We start from the raw sequence: 14,081 nt of genomic DNA, 5'->3' as shown, positions 1-14,081 counted from the left end.
TAAGGACTTTTTTAATTTCAAAAATATCAAAAAAAATCATGAATTTAAAAAGTATATACAAATGTCCCAAGTTTAAAAATGTGTATGTACAATAATTAAGTGGTATTACTTGCAAAGGAATTCTTGGATTTGAAAAAATGTCCCGAGTTTAAAAATTCATGAATTTTAAAATTTAAAAATGTTCACAAATTTGAGTAAATGGTTCTTAGCTTCCAAAAAAATTACCCTGAGCTGCAAATGATAGTTCATGAATTCAAATTTTTTTCCTATTATAAATTTTTTACAAATTTTAAAACTGTTTAAGAATTTGAAAACGATCCCTGTTTAAAAATTAGGAAAAATATGGAATACACAAAAAAAATGAAAAAAGGACAAACTGATAAAAAGGAAAAACAGTAGGAAAAAAGGAAAGTTCAGCTCAAGGAAGATTCTCAAACATTCCCAAAATGCACTAGGAGTGCGCATTTTCTCGGCACCCTCGCCCTACGCGCGCAAGGGGAATTGCCTTAGTCGTCTTGTGGCACAAGTGCAATCTGTGTAGCTCGAGTGCATCTCCATCATGGGTGGCCACATGGATACCACCCTTCAGAGGAACATGAGAATAGCATGCATATGGGAAGGATTCAAATAAATGTTCCCAACTTTTATGGGAGAAAGGCGAGGTCATCAGATCATGCATAGTTTACTGGGCGAAGCAATCATCTTGTTTGCCCCTCCTCTTTTTAGTCTCCAAACACCAGTTCTAGTGCTAGCTCCCACTCCTTGGTCTACAAATAAATGATTACTCGAATCAAGGTTTGCGTATAAAGATTACACTGACCCAAAACATATCTTTTGATTCTATTCAAATCAAGATGTACGGATCCATGTATCTGCATGCATGGATTAATGAAAATGTGCAAGAGAACTATTTGCCTCTGTCATTCTATAAGTCACTTCCTTTTTGTGTATGACACCCCCACTCCCTTTGGCAGCATCTAATACTTCAAGTTGCTGAGTTCATAAAGAGATGGTTGAATCAAAAGTATTCCTTTTTTGAAGTTCAAATTTTTATTAGAGGACAATATCTTTATTATAACTTATTCCATTAAAAAAACTTAATGGGTTATATGATATATCGGATGTAGAAGTAGGCTAACACTTCTATTGGCAAATAGGAGGTTTCCAAATTCATGTCCAAGTAAAGGGTCTAACTTCCAAACTATGTCATTTTTCATTCGTTCTCCTCTTGTTTTTTTTCTCTATCTATAATTGGAATTGAATAACCCGGTTGAAGGGAATCATCATACGAATGTAATGTATTCTAGGGCCCAGAATAGGCCATATTCTTCTAACGTTTCCATATAGTTGATGGCTATTCACAATAATACCATGGCTTGGAAAGTTTTTGAATAAGTAGGGGGAATTTGTTGACCCTCTAGACATATAAAAAATAGGGTTTTTAAAACCAAATACCTTACCGACAATTGAAGTAAACATGTTAGTAATGGAACCCTCTTCAAATAGGTCTAATGGATGGATCTCGAAGGATAGGAAAGATCTCTCCAAGACGTACATATGACTTTCATCAAATATGGCTTTCCATGAATTCTATGGGGATCTATGAAGGTCGAGTATGAAATTCTGTTTACTCACATTAAATTGAGTATATGTTCCCCTACTTTCCGGCTAGGATGAGCAATCCTTTATTTTTCATATCCATATGGTCGAGTCCTTAGGTTTCTGAAATCATGTAAAGGAAAAATAAGTGTCGACAAGTATCCCAAAGGAGGGTCAAAATGGGCATAATTGATACAAGTCCATAGGCTTTTTAAATAATAAGTCAAATTTTGAAAAATAATAATTTATAATTTCTACATCTACCCTATCGATTACCATTTCAACGTCAAATCCACCATATTTTGTAGAGATATTACTTGCAATATGAGAACGATCTAACCTCTCTATTTAACACCTCTGAACTAATTTCATTCATTGCTAAAACATGAAGTACAACTAAAAATACTAAAGATTCAAACTTCTTGCTAATACACCACCTACAAAAGGAATAATGCTTCAAGGACTATATGACTAGCTCTTACTAGCAAATGGCACGTGCCATGCACGTGTAAATTTTTCAAAATATAGTCAAATGTCGGAATTCGGGCCAGTGAAACGATGATGATTTTTTCACTACATTTTTTATAATAAATATTTATATATTTCTGTTTTCAAGTAAGATGCAGGGGCACATCTAGTGGGGGTGTCGTGGGTGCCATGCATCCCATTCAAATTTGTAAAATAAGATTTATTATATACTTAAACCCTAAACATCCATCAAATTATTGCTATTTTCAACCTATTTGTTGAGATTATGAAGATGTTTAGTGTAAATTTTGATCTATGGCACCCCAAAACCTACAATTCTAGGTTGCCATTGGTAAGATGCATATACATGTGTATCGTCTACACGGTTGAGTGAGACCTAAGTGTTTTCTCTTAACACGTGTGTAGACATTAAACAAAAGAAAGTTAAAAAATACCCATGTGCATGTGTAACTTTAAGTGCCATCATTCAAAATACAGTGAACGGAGTCATGCAACTCATTAATTAATCAATGATTAATTGGAAGCATACAAACACTGTAATATGTATATCCATGTAATATTAGATTTACACAAACTTAAACACCAAGAGGGAAAAGATAATCCCTTCATCCTCAAATGTTTGTCTTAATAAACTTTAGTATGTCCAGAACTGAACAATTGAAATAGTAAGAAGTTGCAAGTTACTCATGATTATAATTGAAATAGCTTTTCAAACACCTATGAAGTTCGTTTGGTTGATAAAAAAATAGATGGAAAAATGTTGGAAATACAAAGTTGCATACCCAGGGTAATGTTGTTTTGAAATGGATTTAAGAGAAAGTTAAATCGATTTAATTGCTAAATATATTACCTTTTTATTTATTTGGCATTCTCTAATTTGTCAAATTTCTTATGCGCTCTTTTCTTTGCAACGGAAATTGCATATGCGCTTATACTGAGGCTGCACCATTGGATGTTTTTTTAACACAGTACGGACGCAGACGCTCATACATACGTGCATACACTCATCCCTATAAACACACACGCACACCCTACCCCTATGAGCACATTCGGGAGACTGAGCCGACATATCATATTGTTATTGACGAAGTCACCAAAGGTGCCTCGTAGTTGACGGGGACATCTCCCACCGAACGCATTCTGAAATAAATTCAGCAGTAAATGCGAGCACTAGGACTTGAACGCTGGTGCGCTGGACATACCACCGTCCTCCTAACCATCCAACCACATGTTGGTTCGTCGTTGAATGTTTTTCTATATCAATCTCTTGCTATCTATCTTTTGACTCAAGAACCGCGCGCTGCTGGCTAGTAATAGTTGCCCTGCTAGTAGTAAGACTCTAGTGGTTGGTGTATTCTTGTTGGGAAATGTAGCATGCAATTTCAAAAAAAAAATCCTATGATCACGCAAGATCTATCTAGGAGATGCATAGCAACGAGAGGGGGAGAGTGTGTCCACGTACCCTCGTAGACCGAAAGCAGAAGGGTTGGGTTAACGTGGTTGATGTAGTCGAACGTCTTCGCGATCCAACCGATCAAATACCGAACGTACGGCACCTCCGAGTTCAGCACACGTTCATCTCGATGACGTCCCTTGAACTCTTGATCCAGCAGAGGGTCGAGGAAGAGTTTCGTCAGCACGATGGCGTGGCGACGGTGATGGTGATGTGATCCGCGCAGGGCTTCGCCTAAGAACTACGACACTATGAACGGAGGAGTAAACTGTGGAGGGGGCACCGCACACGGCTAAGAGAACAACTGTTGTGCTCTGGGTGCCCCTGCCCCCGTATATAAAGGAGGGGAGGAGGAGGCCGGCCACCAAGGGGCGCGACAGGGAGAGGGGAGTCCTACTAGGACTCCAGTCCTAGTAGGATTCGGCCCCCCTTTTTTTCCTTCTTCCGGAGGGGGAAAGGGGGAGAGGAGAGGGACTAGGAGAAGGAAAGGGAGGCGTCACCCCCTTCCCTAATCCAATTTGGCCTCCTCCTTTGTGGGGGGCATGCCAGCCCCTTGTGGGCTAGTTAGCCTCCCTCCTATGGCCCATATGGCCCATATCTTTTCCCGGGGGGTTCCGGTAACCCCTCCGGTACTCCGGTATGTACCCGATACACCTCGGAACCCTTCCGGTGTCCGAATACTACCTTCCTGTAGGTGCATCTAGTGCCACCCCTAGTTGGTTTTGGAGTATTGACGACAAACTTGGTTGAGGGACTAATGTGTTTGTGAGAATTGCAGGATAACACAGGTAGTAGTCCCTTATTGATTCGGTTTACCTACCAGAAATGACCCCTAAAAATGTGTGAAGACATTGAAGACAATGGTGGTCTGTGAAGATATTCACAGTGACGATTATGACATGAGAAGACATTCACATGAAGACTATGGAGTGCGAAGACATAGTTGTTTCATTGCTTCTTTTCTTCTTTGTTGAGTCATAGGAACCACCGTACTGTTAAGTGGGGTCCAAGTGAACAAAGTCAGAGTGACTGATGTGATGCTCAACATTCACATGAAGACTATGGAGTGCGAAGACATAGTTGTTTCGTTGCTTCTTTTCTTCTTTGTTGAGTCATAGGAACCACCGTACTGTTAAGTGGGGTCCAAGTGAACGAAGTCAGAGTGACTGATGTGATGCTCAACCAAATCCTATGTCTTCGAGCGAAGACAATGAGAGCAAATCTTATCCAGAGCTTGATGAGTCAGCTTTACTTGTAGCCCAAGTAATGCTGTCGCGTGTGTTTGAAATCCGACCGTTGGACACGTGTCAGTTCCTTAGTGGCCCAGGGTCATTTCGGAGAAATCAGGTCGGGTTGCCTCCTGGCTATAAATAGCCCACCCCCTACACCATAAATATGTGGCTGCTCAGAGTTAGTGCACGGCTTTTGTCGTTTGAGAGCAACCCACCTCCGAAGCATTTGAGAGAGAGATCTTGCGAGGACAAAGCCCAAAACATCCAGAGCCAAAGAGTGTTAGGCATCACTGAAGTCTTTCTGTCCGCGTGATCTGAAGACTTGTTACACTTGAGGACTATGAATCCTCCAGCCGGTTAGGTGTCACGTTCTGAGCATCCAAGAGCCATTGTGGATTGCCAGTGAACGAAGTCTGTGAAGGTTTGGAAGTCTACCTTGAAGACTTACCAGAGTGATTGGGCGAGGACTAAGTGTTCTTAGCTCAAGGGGAATAAGGTGAAGACGCGGTCTTCTGAGTTAAATCTCAGCCTCCCTAACCAGACGTACAGTTGTCACATCAACTGGAACTGGTCTACCAAATCCTTGTCTTCACCAAGCAATTGGTTCTATCCTTCCCTCCCCTTTACATACAGTTTGTCTTCGTGAAGTCATTGCCTGGTTATATGATCTGAGTGTCTTCACTGCTTATAGACTGTTTACTGTTTGGCTTCATACTATCTTCCATCCTGATCCATACTACCTAGCTGCTGATAGTCTTCGTGCTTTCACTTCATTGCTTACTTGACTATGGCCTGTCTAGTGTAGTCTACCTTCTGCTGCATATCAATAGGTTCATTTCTACTATTTGTCTTCAAAGCCCTCGTGCGTCAAAGACTTACATAAAAATCGCCTATTCACCCCCCTCTAGTCGATAACTAGCACTTTCACTTCCAATATATCAATCTTTACATCTCGACCATTTCGAGACTCCTTGTCATGTCCGTGATCTCATCCGGGACTCCGAACAAACTTCGGTCACCAAAACACATAACTCATAATACAAATCGTCATCGAACGTTAAGTGTGCGGACCCTACGGGTTCGAGAACTATGTAGACATGACCGAGACACCTCTCCGGTCAATAACCAATAGCGGAACCTGGATGCTCATATTGGCTCCCACATATTCTACGAAGATCTTTATCGGTCGAACCATTATGACAACATACGTTATTCCCTTTGTCATCGGTATGTTACTTGCCTGAGACTCGATCGTCGGTATCCACATACCTAGTTCAATCTCATTACCGGCAAGTCACTTTACTCGTTCCGCAATGCATCATCCCGCAACTAACTCATTAGTCACATTGCTTGCAAGGCTTATTATGATGTGCATTACCGAGAGGGCCTAGAGATACCTCTCCGATACTCGGAGTGACAAATCCTAATCTCGATCTATGCCAACCCAACAAAACACCTTCGGAGATACGTGTAGAGCATCTTTATAATCACCCATTTACGTTGTGACGTTTGATAGCACACAAGGTATTCTCCGGTATTCAGGAGTTGCATAATCTCATAGTCAAAGGAATATGTATAAGTCATGAAGAAAGCAATAGCAATAAAACTTAACGATCATTATGCTAAGCTAACAGATGGGTCTTGTCCATCACATCATTCTCCTAATGATGTGATCCCGTTCATGAAATGACAACACATGTCTATGGTTAGGAAACTTAACCATCTTTGATTAATGAGCTAGTCTAGTAGAGGCTTACTAGGGACACTGTGTTTTGTCTATGTATCCACACATGTATCAAGTTTTCGGTTAATACAATTCTATCATGAATAATAGATATTTATCATGATACAAGGAAATATAAATAACAACTTTATTATTGCCTCTAGGGCATATTTCCTTTAGTCTTCCACTTGCACTAAAGTCAATAATCTAGTTCACATTGTCATGTGATTTAACACCAATAGTTCACATCGTCATGTGACCAACACCCAAAGGGTTTACTAGAGTCAATAATCTAGTTCACATCGCTATGTGATTAACAACCAAATAATACAAAGGTGTGATCATGTTTTGCTTGTGAGAGAAGTTTAGTCAACGGGTCTGCCACATTCAGCGTCGTATGAATTTTGCAAATATTCTATGTCTACAATGCTCTGCATGGAGCTACTCTAGCTAATTGCTCCCAATTTCAATATGTATCCAGATTGAGATCAAAGTCATCCGGATCGGTGTAAAAGCTTGTATCGACGTAACTCTTTACGACGAACTCTTTATCACCTCCATAACCGAAAAATATTTCCTTAGTCCTCTTAGGTAACTAAGGATAACTTTGACCGCTGTCCAGTGATCCACTCATGGATCACTATCGTACCCCCTTGCCAAACTCATGGCAAGGTACACAACAGGTTTGTTACACAACATGGCATACTTTATAGAACCTATGGCTGAGGCATAGGGAATGACTTTCATTCTCTCTCTATCTTCTGCCGTGGTCGGGTTTTGAGTCTTACTCAACTTCATACCTTACAACTCAAGCAAGAACTCCTTCTTTGACTGATCCATTTTGAACTCTTTCAAATCTTATCAAGGTATGTACTCGTCGAAAGTCTTATCAAGCGTCTTGGTCTATCTTTATAGATCTTGATGCCCAATATGTAAGTAGCTTTACCGAGGTCTTTCTTTGAAAAACTACTTTCAAATACTCCTTTATGCTTTCCAGAAAATTCTACATCATTTCCGATCAACAATATGTCATTCACATATACTTATCAGAAAGGCTGTAGTGCTCCCACTCACTTTCTTGTAAATACAGGCTTCACCGCAAGTCTAAGTAAAACTATATGCTTTGATCAACTGATCAAAGCGTATATTCCAACTCCGAGATGCTTGCACCAGTCCATAGATGGATCGCTGGAGCTTGCACACTTTGTTAGCACCTTTAGGATTGAGAAAACCTTTTGGTTGCATCATATACAACTCTTCTTTAAGAAATCCATTAAGGAATGCAGTTTTGACATCCATTTGCCAGTTTTCATAAAATGCGGCAATTGCTAACATGATTCGGACAGACTTTAAGCATCGATAGGAGTGAGAAAATCTCATCGTAGTCAACACCTTGAACTTGTCGAAAAAACTTTTGCGACAATTCGAGCTTTGTAGATAGTAACACTACTATCAGCGTCCGTCTTCCTCTTGAAGATCCATTTATTCTCAGTGGCTCGCCGATCATCGGGCAAGTCAATCAATGTCTATACTTTGTTCTCATACATGGATCCTATCTCAGATTTCATGGCCTCAAGCCATTTATCGGAGTCTGGGCTCATCATCGCTTCCTCATAGTTCATAGGTTCGACATGGTCTAGTAACATGACTTCCAGAACAGGATTACCGTACCACTCCGGTGCGGAACGTGCTCTGGTTGACCTACGAGGTTCGGTAGTAACTTGATCTGAAGTTTCATGATCATTATCATTAGCTTCCTCACTAGTTGGTGTAGGCATCACGGGAACGGTTTTCTGTGATGAGCTACTTTCCAATTCGAGAGAAGGTACAATTACCTCATCAAGTTCTACTTTCCTCCCACTCACTTCTTTCGAGAGAAACTCCTTCTCTAGAAAGGATCCATTCTTAGCAACAAATATCTTGCCTTCAGATCTGTGATAGAAGGTGTACCCAACAGTTTCCTTTGGGTATCCTATGAAGATGCATTTCTCCGATTTGGGTTTGAGCTTATCGGGTTGAAGCATTTTCACATAAGCATCGCAACCCCAAACTTCAAGAAACGACAGCTTAGGTTTCTTTCCAAACCACATTTCATACGGTGTCGTCTCAACGGATTTAGATGGTGCCCTATTTAACGTGAATGCAGCTGTCTCTAATGCATAACCCCAAAATGATAGTGGTAAACCGGTAAGAAACATCATAGATCACACCATATCTAATGAAGTACGGTTACGACATTCAGACACACCATTATGCTGTGGTGTTCCAGGTGGCATGAGTTGTGAAACTATTCCATATTGTCAAATGAAGGCCAAACTCATAACTCAAATATTCGCCTCCGTGATCAGATCGTAGAAACTTTATTTTCTTGTTACGATGATTCTCCAATTCACTCTGAAATTCTTTGAACTTTTCAATTGTTCCAGACTTGTGTTTCATTAAGTAGATATACACATATCTGCTCAAATCATCTATGAAGGTTAGAAAAAAACGATACCCGCCGCGTGCCTCAACACTCATCGGACCGCATACATCGGTATGTATTATTTCCAATAAGTCATTGGCTCGCTCCATTCTTCCGGAGAACGGAGTTTTAGTCATCTTGCCCATGAGGCATGGTTCGCAAGTATCAAATGATTCATAATCAAGTCATTCCAAAAATCCATCCATATGGAGTATCTTCATGGGCTTTACACCAATATGACCTAAACGGCAGTGCCACAAATATGTTGCACTATCAATATCAACTTTGCATCTTTTGGCATCAATATTATGAATATGTGTATCACTACGATCGAGATTCAATAAACCATTCACATTAGGTGTATGACTATTGAAGGTTTTATTCATCTAAACATAATAACAATTATTCTCTGATTTAAATGAATAACCGTATTGCAATAAACATGATCAAATCACATTCATGGTCAACGCAAACACCAAATAACATTTATTTAGGTCCAACACTAATCCTGAAGGTAGAGGGAGTGTGCGATGGTGATCTTATCAACCTTGGAATCACTTCCAACACACAACATCACCTCTTCCTTAACCAATCTCTGTTCATTGTGCAACTCCTATTTCAAGTTACTAATCTTAGCAACTGAACGGGTATCAAATACCCTGGGGTTACTATGAACACTAGTAAAGTACACATCAATAACATGTATATCAAATATACCTTTGTTAACTTTGCCATCCTTCTTATCCGCCAAGTATTTGGGGTAGTTCCGCTTGCAGTGATCATTCCCTTTGCAGTAGAAGCACTCAGTTTCAGGCTTAGGTTCAGCTTTGGGTTTCTTCACGAGAGTGGCAATTTGCTTGCCATTCTTCTTGAAGTTACCTTTCTTTCCCTTTGCCCTTTTTCTTGAAACTAGTGTTCTTGTTAACCATCAACACTTGATGCTCTTTCTTGATTTCTACCTTTGCCTATTTCAACATCACGAAGAGCTTGGGAATCGTTTTCGTCATCCCTTGCATATTATAGTTCGTCACGAAGTTCCAGTAACTTGGTGATAGTGACTAGAGAACTCTGTCAATCACTATCTTACCTGGAAGATTAACTCCCACTTGATTCAAGCGATTGTAGTACCCAGACATTCTGAGCACATGCTCACTAGTTAAGCTATTCTCCTCCATGTTGTAGGCAAAGTACTTGTCAGAGGTCTCATACCTCTCGACACGGGCATGAGACTGAAATACCAATTTCATCTCTCGGAACATCTCATATGCTCTGTGGTGTTCAAAACATCTTTGAAGTCCCGGTTCTAAGCCGTAAAGCATGGTGCACTAAACTATCAAGTATTCATCATACCAAGCTTTGTCAAATGTTCATAACGTCTGCATCTGCTCCAGCAATAGGTCTGTCACCTAGCAGTGCATCAAGGACATAATTCTTCTGTGCAGCAATGAGGATAATCCTCAAATCACGGACCCAGTACGCATCATTGCTACTATCATCTTTCAACTTATTTTTTCTCTAGGAACATATCAAAAATAAACGGGGAGCTACATCGCAAGCTATTGATCTACAACATAGATATGCAAATACTATCAGGACTAATTTCATGACAAATTAAGTTCAATTAATCATATTACTTAAGAACTCCCACTTAGATAGACTTCCCTCTAGTCATCTAAATGATCACGTGATCCATATCAACTAAACCATGTCCTATCATCACGTGAGATGGAGTAGTTTTCAATGGTGAACATATTTATGTTGATCATATCTACTATATGATTCATGTTCGACCTTCCGGTCTCAGTGTTCCGAGGCCATATCTGCATATGCTAGGCTCGTCAAGTTTAACCCGAGTATTCTGCAGGTGCAAAACTGTCTTGCACCCGTTGTATGTGAACGTAGAGCTTATCACACCCGATCATCACGTGGTGTCTCGGCACGATGAACTGTCGCAATGGTGCATACTCAGGGAGAACACTTATACCTTGAAATTTAGTGAGGGATCATCTTATAATGCTACCGCGTACTAAGCGAAATAAGATGCATAAAAGATAAACATCACATGCAATCAAAATATGTGACATGATATGGCCATCATCATCTTGTGCCCTTGATCTCCATCTCCAAAGCACCGTCATGATCTCCATTGTCACTGGCTTTACACCTTGATCTCCATCGTAGTGTCGTTGTCGTCTCGCCAACTATTGCTTCTACAACTATCGCTACCGCGTAGTGATAAAGTAAAGCAATTACATGGCGATTGCATTTCATACAATAAAGCGACAACCATAAGGCTCCTGCTAGTTGCCGATAACTTTTACAAAACATGATCATCTCATACAATAACTTATATCACATCATGTCTTGACCATATCATATCACAACATGCCCTGCAAAAACAAGTTAGACGCCCTCTACTTTGTTGTTGCAAGTTTTACGTGGCTGCTACGGGCTTCTGGCAAGAACCGTTCTTACCTACGCATCAAAACCACAACGATTTTTCATCAAGTGTGTTGTTTTAACCTTAAACAAGGACTGGTCGCAGTCAAATTTGACTCAACTAAAGTTGGAGAAACAGACACCCGCCAGCCACCTTTATGCAAAACAAGTTGCATGTCTGTCAGTGGAACCGGTCTCATGAACGTGGTCATGTAAGGTTGGTCCGGGCCGCTTCATCCAACAATACCGCCGAATCAAAATAAGACATTGGTGGTAAGCAATATGACTATTATCACCCACACCTCTTTGTGTTCTACTCGTGCATATCATCTACGCATAGACCTGGGTCGGATGCCACCGTTCGGAAACGTAGCATGCAATTTCAAAAAAAATCCTACGATCATGCAAGATCTATCTAGGAGATGCATAGCAATGAGAGGGGGAGAGTGTGTCCACGTACCCTCATCGACCGAAATCGGAAGCGTTGGGTTAACGCGGTTGATGTAGTCGAACGTCTTCGCGATCCAACCGATCAAGTACTGAACGTACGACACCTCCGAGTTCAGCACACGTTCAGCTCGATGACGTCCCTCGAACTCTTGATCCAGCAGAGGGTCAAGGGAGAGTTTCGTCAGCACGACGGTGTGGCGACGGTGATGGTGATGTGATCCGCGCAGGGCTTCGCCTAAGCACTACGACACTACGACCGAAGGAGTAAACTGTGGAGGGGGGCACCACACACGGCTAAGAGAACAATTGTTGTGCTTTGGGTGCCCCTGCCCCCGTATATAAAGGAGGGGAGGAGGAGGCCGGCTGATACGTCTCCGTCGTATCTATAATTTTTGATTGCTCCATGCCAATATTATACAACTTCCATATACTTTTGGCAACTTTTTATACTATTTTTGGGACTAACATATTGATCCAGTGCCCAGTGTCAGTTCCTGTTACTTGCATGTTTTTTGTTTCGCAGAAAATCCATATCAAACGGAGTCCAAACGAAATAAAAACTGATGGAGATTTTTTTGGAATATATGTGATTTTTGGGAAGAAGAATCAACGCGATACGATGCCCGAGGGGGCCACGAGACAGGGGGGCGTGCCCCAGGGGGGCAGGTGCGCCCTGGACCCTCGTGGCCACCCCGTAAGGTGGTTGGAGCCCTTCTTTTGCCGCAAGAAAGCTAATTTCCGGATAGAGATCGTGTCCAAAATTCAGCCCAATCAGAGTTACGGATCTCCGGTTATAAAAGAAACGATGAAAGGCCAGATCTGAGAACGCAGAAACAGAGAGACAGAGAGACATATCCAATCTCGGAGGGGCTTTCGCCCCTCCCATGCCATGGGAGCCAAGGACCAGAGGGGAAACCCTTCTCCCATCTAGGGAGGAGGTCAAGGAAGAAGAAGAAGAAGGGGGCCCCTCTCCCTTCTCTTCCGGTGGCGCCGGAACGCTGCCGTGGCTACCATCATCATCACCGCGATCTTCACCAACACCTCCGCCATCTTCACCAACATCTCCATCACCTTCCCCCCTCTATCTACAGCGGTCCACTCTCCCGCAACCCGCTACTTGAACATGGTGCTTTATGCTTCATATTATTATCCAATGATGTGTTGCCATCCTATGATGTCTGAGTAGATTTTCGTTGTCCTATCGGTGGTTGATGAATTAATATGATTGATTTAATTTGTTTGTGGTTATGTTGCTGTCCTTTGGTGCCCATCATATGAGCGCGCGCGTGGATCACACCATAGGGTTAGTTGTATGTTGATAGGACTATGTATTGGAGGGCAAGAGTGACAGAAGCTTCAACCTAGCATAGAAATTGATGCATACGGGATTGAAGGGGGACCAATATAACTTAATGCTATGGTTGGGTTTTACCTTAATGAACGTTAGTAGTTGCGGACGCTTGCTAATAGTTCCAACCATAAGTCCATAGAATTCCAAGTCAGGGATGACATGCTAGCAGTGGCCTCTCCCACATAAAACTTGCTATCGGTCTAGTAAAGTAGTCAATTGCTTAGGGACAATTCGCAACTCCTACCACCACTTTTCCACACTCGCTATATTAAATTTATTGTGTCTTTATCTAAACAGCCCCTAGTTTTTATTTACTCGCTCTTTATTATCTTGCAAACCTATCCAACAATACCTACAAAGTACTTCTAGTTTCATACTTGTTCTAGGTAAAGCGAACGTCAAGCGTGCGCAGAGTTGTATCGGTGGTCGATAGAACTTGAGGGAATATTTGTTCTACCTTTAGCTCCTCGTTGGGTTCAACACTCTTACTTATCTAAAGATGCTACAATTGATCCCCTATACTTGTGGGTTATCACCGGCCACCAAGGGGCGCGCCAGGGAGAGGGGAGTCCTACTAGGACTCCAGTCCTAGTAGGATTCGCCCCCCCCTTTTCGTTCTTCCGGAGGGCGAAAGGGGGAAAGGAGAGGGAGTAGGAGAATGAAAGGGGGGCGTCGCCCCCTTCCCTAAGCCAATTTGGCCTCCTCCTTTGTGGGGGGCGTGCCAGCCCCTTGTGGGCTGGTTAGCCTCCCTCCTAAGGCCCATATGGCCCATATCTTTCCCCGAGGGGTTCCGGTAACCCCTCCGGTACTCCGGTATGTACCCGATACACTCCGGAACCCTTCCGGTGTCCGAATACTACCTTTCAATATATCAATCTTTA

This window comes from Triticum aestivum, chromosome 5D, assembly GCF_018294505.1.
Source record: "Triticum aestivum cultivar Chinese Spring chromosome 5D, IWGSC CS RefSeq v2.1, whole genome shotgun sequence".
In the NCBI taxonomy this organism is placed as follows: domain Eukaryota; kingdom Viridiplantae; phylum Streptophyta; class Magnoliopsida; order Poales; family Poaceae; genus Triticum; species Triticum aestivum.
This window is presented reverse-complemented; position numbering follows the sequence as displayed.